Source organism: Toxotes jaculatrix, chromosome 3 (assembly GCF_017976425.1).
Source record: "Toxotes jaculatrix isolate fToxJac2 chromosome 3, fToxJac2.pri, whole genome shotgun sequence".
In the NCBI taxonomy this organism is placed as follows: domain Eukaryota; kingdom Metazoa; phylum Chordata; class Actinopteri; family Toxotidae; genus Toxotes; species Toxotes jaculatrix.
The window spans coordinates 14,059,060-14,072,493 of NC_054396.1; positions in this window are offsets into that span (position 1 = coordinate 14,059,060).

The window sequence follows — 13,434 nt, forward strand, 5'->3', positions numbered from 1 at the left end:
TCACTGCTGTGTATATAACTGAATGCACCAAAGACTTGTCTTGTTTCTCCTGTATTATGTGTTATTTTTTCTTTCTGCTTTGTAGACTCTTTCTTTCTGTTCATTTAGATAAAACAGTCTTTTGATCTATTTCGCCTTGAGTCATCTGAGTCACTTTTGTTCCAATATAACATCTGTGGATCTCTACAGGAGTGTTTCAGTCTGCACGGCCAATTTGTTGGGACCACGTGTGGCCACCATGGCCCCTACACCCCAGATGTTCTCTTCTGGTCTACCATCTTGTTCTTCTCCACCTTCTTTATGTCTGCCTTTCTCAAACAATTCAAGACTAGTCGTTACTTCCCCACCAAGGTAATCAGACACTGACTGCTTACTAAGGTAGTGCTTAGCACTGGCAATCCTGACATGTCATATTATTAACCAATGATTTCTGAGTGTTGCTATTTCTCATGCCCAGGTGCGGTCCATGATCAGTGACTTTGCAGTGTTTCTCACCATCGTCGTTATGGTTCTGCTTGACTATGCCATTGGAGTACCCTCCCAGAAGCTGAAGGTTCCCAGTAAATTCCAGGTAAATAGAAAACACAAATAATAATGTAACCTTGATATAGAACTCCAAAGGTCTTTGGTTGAATCATGGCCTGACTCCTCTATAATGTGTTCCTCCAGCCCACCAGAGATGATCGAGGTTGGCTGATCAATCCAATAGGACGCAACCCATGGTGGACAGTCCTGGCAGCCTCTATTCCCGCTCTCCTCTGCACCATTCTTATCTTCATGGACCAGCAGATAACTGCCGTCATCATCAACCGCAAGGAACACAAACTATTGGCAAGGAACATTCAGATCATACAGCTTTTATTTGTCCGTTGCATAGCTTCTCTGTCAACCTGTATCTGTCCTTCTCTGGGTTTTGCAGAAAGGCTGTGGGTACCATCTGGACCTGCTGATGGTGGGGGTGATGCTGGCGGTTTGCTCCATCATGGGCTTGCCCTGGTTTGTAGCAGCCACTGTCCTGTCCATCTCTCACGTCAACAGTCTGAAGCTGGAGTCAGAGAGCTCGGCTCCAGGAGAGCAACCCCGTTTCCTTGGCATCAGAGAGCAGAGACTCACTGGCCTTGTCATCTTCCTGCTCATGGGCTGCTCTGTGTTCATGACCGGAGCCCTGCAGGTAGGTCAGACAAACTATGCATGCTGCCCCCCTCTGGCTGGGACCTTTAATCAGTGGAGTAAAAGCATGAAATGACATGAAAGCTCACTGATCTGTGTTGGTTTCTTTTTTCAGTTCATTCCTATGCCAGTGTTGTATGGTGTTTTCCTTTACATGGGAGCTTCTTCATTAAAAGGCATCCAGGTAACATGCAATCTGACATACACAGACATATACATATAAATCTGACAAAGGAACAACATCCTGTAAGATGTCAATGGGAGTATTTTTTCTACAATCAAATCTTATGCAATCAGTATAATTTGTGTTACATTATAATCACATTGGCATGTGAACAGATATGTTTTCAGCTTTGATTATATTTATGCTTATTTCTTCAGTTGGAAGCAAATCAAATTCAAAATGTTCAAAATGTTCTCTTGCCCTCTCCATCCCAGCCTCTTACTAATTTGGCTGTCCCTGTTATGCCCTTTCTTGATCTCATTAATTCTGTTGCAATTCAGTGAGGTCTGACAGTTAATTGTCCAAACTATCTCACTAAATTTGTCATTCATAATCACTTCCTTTCTCTTGCCATATTCACCATTTGTCTCGCTGCTCCACTCTCATTAATTCATTTCTCTTCTTACCCCCCACCCCCAACTTCCTAACCACCTGCATTCAACTTTATCACTGCTCAGTTCTTTGACCGTCTGAAGCTGTTCGGCATGCCAGCAAAGCACCAGCCGGACTTCATCTACTTGCGCCACGTCCCCTTGAGGAAGGTACACCTGTTCACTCTCACCCAGCTCACTTGTCTGGTGCTGCTCTGGGTCATCAAGACTTCACCTGCTGCTATCATCTTCCCCATGATGGTGAGTTGATCACTGCCAACATCCCGTCTTTATTCACCATTTTCTCAATGTCTTCCCTTTAAGTTACAGCTTTTTTTTCCCTCTCGTGCCTGCAGGTGCTCGCTCTGGTTTTCGTCCGCAAACTGTTGGACTTGTGCTTCTCTAAGCGAGAACTAAGTTATCTGGATGATTTAATGCCTGAATGGAAGAAAAAAAATCTTGATGATGCCTCCAAAAAGATACAAGAGGTACTGTAAATATTTTAATGCCCAGATGAAAACAGACAAATGTGTAAATATTGGCTGCATATGTTTATTGTGTGTGTGTCTTTTAGGAATCACAGGTTATGCTCAGTGCAAAGCAGGAAGATACAACAACTATTCAGATTCCCATGGAGAGCAGCAAGCCTGCTCAGACCCTTAAAGCACATGACCCCAGGTGAGTACAGATACACCTACACACAATGGAAACCGACAAGGTGGACACCAGATAATCACAGTAGTAAGACTAGAGAAATGTTCTTGTCTATCTGTATGCGTGTTTGCCTTGTTTAGTGTGTGGCGGTCTGTTTTCAAGTACACCCTGTGAGTACTAACATCCTGAGAGCGCTCCCAAAACCCCAACACACCCTCCTCTCTCCCCTTTCTGCTCTTTAATCGTACCTTCCTTCTCCTCTCCCTGCTCCTCAGGTGTGACCCCTCTGACATTAATATATCTGATGAAATGTCTAAAACCACCGTGTGGAAATCCCTCAACACCAATCAAAAGGACTCTCGTCCTGTGGCTGCTAAGAAGGCAAGGCCACACCCTCTCTCGCTCTCTCTCCTCGTCCTTCCACTGTGAAAATACTCCTACTATATACTCCTCGTTTCTGTTGTGCTTTCCAGTTGTTGCTCCAATACTTCATGATTGACTTGTACTTGCAAATTACAGCAAACTGTGCTCTGTGTTGTCTTAACTCTGGGTTTGTATATTTTACTCTGCAGGTTTGAAGGGATCGCGTTCATAGATGAGTAAAGGATGACCACAGTCCTGGCAGACTCGACATTGTCATTTGACTGTAGTGCTGGACCACAGGACACTGCGATTTAGCACGACTGACACAACTGTCAGCAACTTCAGTGCTTCGAGAAGCAAGTCTTGATGATTTCTACCAGCTACCTGCAACACATAGTCCACAAACACTCAAAGACAAGGGTGCATTACACTTGCGTACAGATAGACATATGCATACACTTTCTTTTATCTTTGTGAGGACTAGACTAGACTAATATATACTGTATTCCAAATCTTTTTCCCTAAACCAAAGCCCCAAAATTAAATTCAATGCTAACTTCGATTATAACTCTGACTGCATGTCCAGAAACTAACCCTAACTTCAGCCTCCTTTTCCATCATTATCATCTATTCTTGGGGCTTTATTTTCATTTTAACCTCATCATCAGCAGTAAGCCCCAACATCAGTCTTAACCAGCCGACCGGTGCCCTTCCCTGATCTCAATCGTCATCATCTTCTACTTCTGCTGAACCAGACAGGGAAGAAAGAAGCTATTAGTGACAAGCACTGGGCAGTGGGCACTGCCTTTGTCTTTCCATCTTAGTTGTGAGGTTGAAGGATGATATAAAGGATGAAACCTCAAGCCATTGTCTTCTATAACAGCATTCACCTGTGAGAATTCGATTCTATCAAACAGCTCACTTTTAATTAATTTGTGGAAAGCAGCGAGGCAGACTCTGATAGTGTAATCTAAAGACAAATCCTGAAGCTGCTCCACCGACAGTAAATAATGAAACAACAGCAGGGACACTGTGATAGCTGCTTGCAGCCATGGTGATTTCACTGAAATATATGGACATTTACTGATTCACAGCCGGAAGCCAGACATGCTTATATAACTCATTTGGATGTAACATCACAAAACGTCTTACATCCCAGCCAATCTGTAAGTCAGTCAGTCAGCATTTCAGTATCATTGGTCTATCTCCAAAAATGTCAGCCAAAAAGTCTGGATAGTTTGTTTTTAGCTCATATAGAATAAGCTATATGAGCTGATGTGTGTCTATAAATATCAACTTTACTCCCCTACGTCAGTGAAACACCCCATTGTAAATTCTCCTGTCGGTTGGATTTTTCTTTTACTACTAGAGCTAGCCATAGCCATAACTGTAAACTGATCTTCAGCACTGAAATAAATTAAGAACATGCCAAGTACACCCAGCTAAAACAGATTCAGTCTAACACAACAGTCATGCAATAAGTCCTACCTTCATGAATTTTCTAATGTTCAGTTTTTGTTGAAACTGTTTCAGAAAAGAGTTGAGTCGGTGGTAATTTATGGTGGCTGTGGTTTGCAAAGCTGTTCAGCTGCACTGAGACGTCTTTTTAATATTTTCTATTCCCCGTACGATGGGAATAAACTGAAGACTGCATTAGTTTTATCTAGGTATACCTAATGAATTTACAGTAGAGTGTAACGTGAGAACCAACATGAATGTCCCTATTTTGGAGTTTTTCTCCTTTGGTCCTCACAAAGGTAGAAGAGCGTGCATACACATACACACACACCCTCACAAACAACAACAACAACAACTACGACAACAACAACCTCTCTACTCCCATTGTTTGACCTTTTCATCAGAAATAACACCCAGGTTTCACCTCTCAACTGTAAATTTAGTTGGGCTTCAAAATGGAGTGTAAATGCTCCTTTAAAAACAAACCAGGTTCTTTTTATTATTCTAAGTAGGTTGGCTAGTCATCATTCCTTAAATCTACTAGTCTCTTTTTTATTTAATGTGCCATGAATGTGTTCATTTTTTAAAATAGTGATATGGTCAATTATTTGGCAGGTTTTTTAAAAAAAAAAACATTGCAGGTTCAGTAATACATAGACAAATCCTCTTTTGGGGCATAAAACTTTGTGTCAGTTTTGTGTGATGATGTAAACTGAAAACTGTAAATGTTAGAAGACCCACTTCAGTTGAAGCAGTGGCATCAATAATGTGTTTTTTGAGGTGTAGTCTTTTCCCTTTATGGATGTTGATTGTGTAGGATGGAGGTGGTTCAACCAAATGTGTGTCATGTGTTAGTACAGTGTCTTATTTCTTTACCTCAGACAAGGTCATGAATGCTAAAGCAAAGGCACTTTGGAAAACGTTAGTTCAGGCGAAACCAGAGCAGATAACTGGTGTGTGTGTGTGTGTGTGTGTGTGTGTGTGTGTGTGTGTGTGTGTGTGTGTGTGTGTGTGTGTGTGTGTGTGTGTGTAAGAGAGAGATAGTGTATGTGTGCCTTTGAGACCAGGAAATTAATAGTTATTTTGCTTGTTTTGGGGGGGCTATAGGAGTTTCTTTTAAGCAATAATTTCCCCCAAATTCAACCCAAATTGACCTTACCACAACTTTTTATTAATCAGGGCCCTTTTGTACCAGTGCAACCTACTGGCAAGGAATATCTCTGGGTGGAATAATGGCTGTTCAGGAAAATGAAACATTTGAAGTCTAAAATCACTTTCATTACGTGTGCCAAAAAGAAAATTTCAGCAATTACACACTACTGAAAGAACATATTTTGACACTGATTCTTATTCTTTATGCTGATTTCTGAGACATCGGTTTGAACAAACAAGGTTCTGCTGTGATGTGCTCCCCCTCATTCTGCATCATCAGAGTCACATCCTCAATTAATTTAGGATAGGGCCGTCCTTTTTGAGATGCACACACTAGTGTCGCCTCAAAGAGCTCACCTCAGAGAGCTAAGGAAGTAAAGAGATTATGGTGTAAATGAATGATCTTCAATAATTACTAACAACTTTATTTGTAGTTGCACTTTCTGTAGATAAAGACTTTGTGATATATTTTATTTTCAAGAGATCTATTAAGCAATTAAATGATTTTACAATAATTTATTAGTTATTTATTTTTAGATATAAAATCCCAACATGTTTTATTTTCTTTCTGTATATACTGTAATAAGCAAAGTGAGCAAAGAGAAAGGCTGAAGATTGCAGCACATAAATCATTCTTTGATGAATGAACTCAGTAAAATACTACCACAGGTTGTTATTACATGGAGAGCAAAAAGCTGTCACATCCTTTTTCCTTGATGGGGGACGGTGAAAAGCTTGAAACTGCTCATAAAACAATTATGGATTGATGTTTAATTGGAAAATATAAAGGAGAAATGTTTGTTACACAGCGATTTCTACGTAAGGTTTGTAAACACAAGCCACCAAAAGCTACTGGTCATACCAGACCAAGTGAGGTTGTAGTTTCAAAACACCTTAGTGCTGAATAATGGGGCATTTTCACTTTAAAACACCATCCAAAAGTCTCGCCACTTTAGAATCAAGTCCTTGAAATCAAACTTTCAAGTAAGTTTTCAGTGAATGAATAAATCAGTATAATAAAAACTGATCTACTTAAAATGTTCGATCTATTAATTGATAGAGTAATTTACTTGTGTTTAAATTCTACAATCTCTTTGCTTTACTGTGCAATTGAATATCAATTAGTGAATTGTTTTATATATATAACCATTTTCAAGCGCCCCCCCCCCCCCCCCCCCCCCATAGTCCCCATCATTTGTATTGAAGTGACTTTAAAGCAAAGTGCGCGAGTACAGTAATCAGTCATTGTAACGTCACATACAGTAATACCTCCTCCAAGACAAGAATGAAAGTTTCATACAGTGTGTTTGCTGTCATGTACTCCTACTCTGACTCTCTGTCAGATTTTTGAATGTGAATAGTCTTCATGTGTCTGAGGACCCACAACTAAACTGATGAATGACATGACTACATATTATACATTGTGTAAATACATACTGAAAGACACAAGAGTGTGTGAAAAGAGTAGCCTAAATAATGCTGTGTAAATTGAGAAAAAAAATAGAAAAATGCTTCTATAATGGACTAGACCAAATTGTAAAAACACTTTAAAACATCCAGTGTCAATGATCATAGATGTGCTGTAACAAAAGTAATAATTGATTTAGTAAATGTTGAAGTAATTTTAATGAGCATCATGTGTCTTAAAGCTGAGTTTCAACTCATTAATGTATATGTGAATGTGTGATGAACATAAAGTAAAATGCCTTCAGTATACATGTGACCAAGAGAGGTCCTAAATTTCGACGTACGTGAGTATAAATATGTGCTGTACATGTGTGCCTGTCATGGAATACATTACCATTTCCTGTCTTGCTGTCATTTTGACCTTTGACCACCTTACATCTAACCAAAAACAGACCTTTAAATGTCAGTAATGAGGTAGAAAAAACTTTGAATCATTACTGTGGCCCATTTTTGACAATTATGCCATTACTTTGTCACATAAAAATACAATAAGAGACCAATGTTCCCTATCTTCTTAATTTTTATGTGTAGATGAAAGTGAAAAACTGTGCACTGTGTGAAGCTATGTCCTTCTAATGAATACGAGACGAGACGTGTGTCTGTTTCAAGGACAAGGTCAGAGTGACAAAGGAGGAAAGGGACGAAAGAGAGAGAGATGTTAGAAAGCATAAAGCTTTCAGGCAGAGGAGCATCTGTACTGCAGGAACCTTAATCCCATAGTCTTGGAGCCATAGCAAGAGCGATGCCTTGTCTCTTCAACCACTGAATGATTAGTCTTGAGCGAAATAATTCTACATGTTTTATATGTATGTGTAATTTAATTTTTGATTATTGAAAAATGGAAAATAAATAATTACAGATTAAATGAACTGTTGTTACAGTTATTGCATCATGTGGTTTAATTAAAAAAAAAAAGATTGCATAGTATTAAGAGTACCTCTTAGCACTGAAATCTGTGTTTACATGTCTGAGCTTTATGTATGTTGATGTTTGTACTGCATTGTTCCACAAGGAGGCAGCAGAGTCACAATCATTTCAATCCTGTTCTGCCCATGAGGACTTTTCCCTCCTAATTTTTATTTAAATTCCAGACAGTTTCATCACTTTAAGGAAGCTGAACACTTACCCCCACCTGGGAAGTACCCACATGAGATGTCTAAATATAATTTCCTTCCTCACTCTTTTACTGTCCTCCCAACCTCTTGAATCTGCTTCCATTTTCATTAGCCTGTCCCCTCCCTCCCTGTGCCGCACCCCTCCCCCGTTTTTTATCCTGAGGTGAGACCACAGTGTGCACATCTGGAGGTGATCCCGACTGCAAAGTTGTTGCCTGTGGGAAGGGGTATGAGGTTAAAGATGCACCACACTCTCTGTATGTATACATCTATGTGTGCATGTGTGCCTTGAGGGCGTCATGTGATCCTCACTCCCAAATGTTCCTGATTACAAACAGCTGGCGGGCTATGGAGTCAACCAATCAGGCAAGCAGCTGGCTGTGACATCAGGTGGAAGGAGGCAGGAGGACAAGACATTTTAAATGGTTTTTAACACATATATTGAATCGGAGATCAGCAGAATCAGACAGATCCGTTAAGCTGTGTTGGATTCTCCACATAGCATTGAAGGTCTCATTATACATATGTTATATTTACACAATGTCATTTCAGCTTGTCTATTTGTGCGCTGCATTGATTGTTATCATGTGGGTCCACTATGGCTCATGGCCAGCACAGGGCCAATCAGCTGAGGAGGAACCCTGGCCCTAATGTCCCTGTTCCAAGACTTAAGCATTCAAAGAAATCCTTTGTGCTCACGTGAAAGTCCTGTTTTTGTTTTTGTTTTTTTGTTTTTTGTTTTTTTTGTTTGTTTGTTTGTTTTTGAAAGAGAACTGAAGAACCAACTACAGCTGAAATGCACTTTTTTTTCTAAATGATCAGTGGGCATTGAGGACATTAATGATGTGTTCAATTGTTCATTCATTCATTGTCATTCTTTAACCATGTGAGCTGATTCCAGGATCACAGGATCACATGACATGAGTTCGCCTGGGCAATAGGAGATTTTCATAACAGGAAAGGCAAAGTTGTAACTAATTATATTAATGATGTGCTCTGTTTCATGTGAGGTTGCCACTAAGCCATGAGAGAGAGCCTCATGCAAAACACCTGGAAGTGACACACCTGAATGGAATGCAGCCTTTGTTTAATGCTATTAGTTACAGCAGTGGTTGACAATGAAAATAGCTGTATCAAAGGAAGACCTCACCATTTTAGTGAAATATGCTTATGCCCTTTGGTGCTGAGAGTTAGGTGAGAAGATCAATCTCTCTCTCATGTGCAGTAAACATAAAGCCACCACTAGTAGCTTATTAGTTTAGCTTATCACAAAGACTGAAAATGGAGAAACAGCTAGCCTTGCTCTGTCCAAAAGTGGGGGAAAAAATCAGCTTTCCAACACATCTCAGTCTCACAGATTGATTCATTATATCTTGTCTTTTTAAAAATCTGATCAAAGACCAATGAGTGAAAAGTACAATTTAATGATTCACAGAGAATTGTGTGCTCAACTAATTTTTGGCTATGTCGAGCAACTTCTCAGAGTCTCTGCTGATTGCCTGGCAACTCATACTGGCCAAGAAATAGTTTGACACATAAGACGCTATCTGTTTCCCCCACTTTTAAGTCTTTGTACTAAGGTAAGCTAACCGGCTGCGAACTGTAACTACCACAAGAGTGGTATCAGTTTCTAAAATGTTAAATGTTAAAAACTGTATAAACCTTGCTTCTGCTTGCAGTTTCAGCATTAACTCAATTTTAATATTAGTTGAAGCAGCTGACTAAATCATGCTATTTTTTAACAAAAATCTATTTTAACAATCATAGGTGTAAATAATAACATTTCAAATTGGCTTAATTCCATTTAGCTGTTTCAGTTTCAGGGTCCTGGTTCTGTGCCTGCTGGCCCACTGTCACACTGTCATGGCTTACCGAGACACTTAAACAGAACAGAGCCATTGTTAATGTTATTAGTAACACTTGTGCTTTTCCTTCTATAACAGATCAAAATGTCTGCTGCAAAAAGAGCCTGTAATTTGAAGGTAAGATTTTATAATTTATCTCTAAGATTCTTATTATTATTTTAGATGTGTTATTACTCTGATTACCTTAACCCTAAAAGCATAAAATATGAGATCGCATCTCTCCTACAAGCTCAAAGACAAAGTTGTTGGTCATGTGTAAGATCCAGCCAAAACAATTCTGTTTGTCTTTTTTGTTGTTTTGTTTTCTTTCCTCTGTTTCTCTTTGACTCACTGAGCTGTTGTCCTCTTTCCTCACTGAACAGAGACGGCTCCCGGCTCGTCCCTCCCCTCCATCAATCTCTGTCATAAATCTGTCAAGCAGAGAGAAAGGGAACTGCTGAATACAGATTTGTCAGCAATTAATCTAACCTCTATTACCAGACTTGGATATTGTGTCCTCAATACCAGAGAACAATAAGCCACTCTAACATGGATCACTTTGCTGCATGTGTGTATGTGGTGTGCAATGATGTGTGCGTGTTTGTTAGGGGGAGAGCGCATGTGTGTGTGCATGCATGCAGTAAGCTTCCTTGAGGTGCTGTTTCAACTGTTTTAGTACATTACATATAAAACACATTTTTTTTGCTTTTCCTGGTCAGAAGGACTGTGCTTCGTGTTATTTGTTTTACTTTTATATTATTGCACTTTTTGTACTTTCAGCTTCTCATGGACATGCACAGTCTCTGCTTTGGTGCTGTAATTGCAAATCATTGTGACGACAGTTCCTTTTAACCTTGAGAGACATACAGTATTCTGAATGTAGTGCTAATTGGCATTCTGCACTTGATGAGATGAAAGGACACACGAGGAGTTAGTGTGTGCACACGCACACATGTGCAAGCGTGTGTGTGTGCCAGTGTGCTTTTCTGCTCCTTTGTATTGATTGTCTTAAGGAAGTGGATTACGGTCAGTATCATGTTTCCAAGACAAGACAATCATAAAAATGAAAAATAAACAGAATTATCAACATTAGAAATATTAATAGTATAGTGTGTGTATCTTCCTTCGTGTAAGTACCACAGCATGAGCTTGTCTCCAGTTTCTGTGTGATACATAGTACATGAATGCATTTTTATCTACACATGGAAAAAAATCTCTCAGCTTTCTGACTTCCCTACCCTGTCTATGGCATTCACCCACAATCCTACTGGTCCCTACTGAATAGTTAAATCTTTAAAAAATGGCTTACAAATATATGGGAACTATAGCTGTAAGCAAGTGTTTCTCAGTCAGGAAACAATAGAGAGTTTGCTGGGGACTACTTTTCGTGGATTATTACACATTAAGTGTCCTAGTCAGGATGGTGTTTATGGGAATAACTCAGAATAAACTACAGTAGCCATGGTCATTGCAATGAAAGGACACGTTACCCAGTGCAACTGTCTGGCTCATTTTTGCGTGTTTTAATGGTTTTTGGACAATGGTGTTCTGTGACCCAAACTGGGAGAAGAAGCTTTGGATACACAGGCAGTGCTTACTAGTTGGATCAGTTCATTGTTTCTTTGTCATAGGATTCCTTAACAGTAAGAAAAATACAGGACATCACCAGCCCTATCCTTCAAATACAAACACAGTAGTTCGCTGACACTGACATCGCCTGTGTGAGACAATACCCACAATACACTTGTTTCCTGTGCTTTTTCCAAAGATTTCCTGTTCCTGTTTTGGCCCACCTCTCTCTCTCTCTGTGTCTCTCTGTCTCATAATTCATCCCTCACATCATTTGTGAACATATTTGGTGAGTGAAATTTGTATTTCAGGTATTTCTCTCCATAGATGCAACAGCAGTCTGGTTTTTAAAGATTTGGACTTATTTTCATCATTAACCCCATTCCCTGCTCTGACACACACACACACACACACACACACACACACACACACACACACACACACACACACACACACACACACACACACACACACACACACACACGCACACACAAACACACACACACACACACACGCACACACACACACACTGGGATTATTATTTACTGGGACAGTTCAGTGGAGCAGCAGGCCAGTGCTCAGCTGCTTGAGACAGAATTAGAGCGACAAACAGCTGAGCTTCTCTGGGGTGCTATCATGTGACCTATCCCACCCACAGGGCCAAAGGGACCTAGGGTTAGAGTTACCATGTCCAATTTCCAGCATAGCCGTTACATGTGTGTATGTGTGTGTGGAAATCTGCCTTCCTGTGTGTATTTGTGCTATATCTCTTCCAGTAGTTGAGTTGCAAAGGAAATTTCTCCCCTCCTGTCTCTGCCAGTAAATCTGTTCTCCAACCTGCTTATAGCCGCACCTTTGTGTTTGACTGTCATTAGCACAGCCTCTGCCCTTTGTCCCTCTGCTTGTCCCAGTGACCTGCTTAGGGCCACACGGCTACATGCAGAGGTGTTTTTGACATAACGAGAGACCACATCTGGGGGCTTCGACTCGGCAGTGAGAATGTATCAAGCAGCCTACTTTTTCTGGGATGAAAAGAACAGCCCCCGCAGCACGTTTGGGATTGTTTAGATGTATTGTTTCCTAGCCTGCAAAATAACAGCCTAGCTTTTTTTTTCAGTGTCTGTCAGCAAAGCAGGTAAGGGAGAAAGAGCTGAGCGCTGCACTAGCCATTACTCCTCTGAGTCACCTGATGAAAACTCTTGTACCAAGCCTTCACCTCCACCACTATTATTGGCAACAATCTAACTCATAGTACTCTCAGATAATAGTCCACTGGTAGTTCACAAGATCTTTATCCCCTCTCTAATGTTGTACAGTTAGTGTAAGACAGTGGGAGGTGATCATTTTGTTTGTTAAAACTCTGCTTTCTAATCATAGGGGTGTGATTATGGTCTAATAAGATTTAATTACAGGGGAAAGTTACAGTTTGTCCCATGAACAACCCCTTTCTGAAACATGGCTCGCACATGTCAAACATGTGCCTGTGTGTGAGTGTGTGTGTGTGTGTGTGTGTGTGTGTGTGTGTGTGTGTGTGTGTGTATGTGATTGAGACAGATCCTGGTGTTAAGAGCAGCCAAAGCGAAAGGAGGGTATCCTGCAGGGCCTTGACTGTTTACAGCAGGGTAACATGAGGAGTGGACCAGCTTGTCCCGCCTACACCATAACTCTAAATGCAGAACCACAGCTGTGTTTCCATGTATGAGGGACTGGGTTTAGACAAAAAATAGGTACTAGAGGAAAGAGGTTAAATAAGCCCCACATATTGAAATGAAATAAAAGCAGCATGAGCTTATATTTTAATGGTACTGATAAATTACAGGTGAAGAAATTAATCCACTTCTGCATCAAAGGTTTGAGGCCAATGTGGAGGTCATTTGCTGCTGCCCATGCATGTGTGCAGGCTGGTGCATGTGTGTGTGTGTGTGTGTGTGTGTGTAGGGTGGGGGGTGGGGTGGGGTACCAGAGGAATTAGGTAATACTGACATGGTTGTTTCAAGCCCACCCTCCCAAAAATACTAAGATCAATGTACCAGATCAATAGAAGTCAT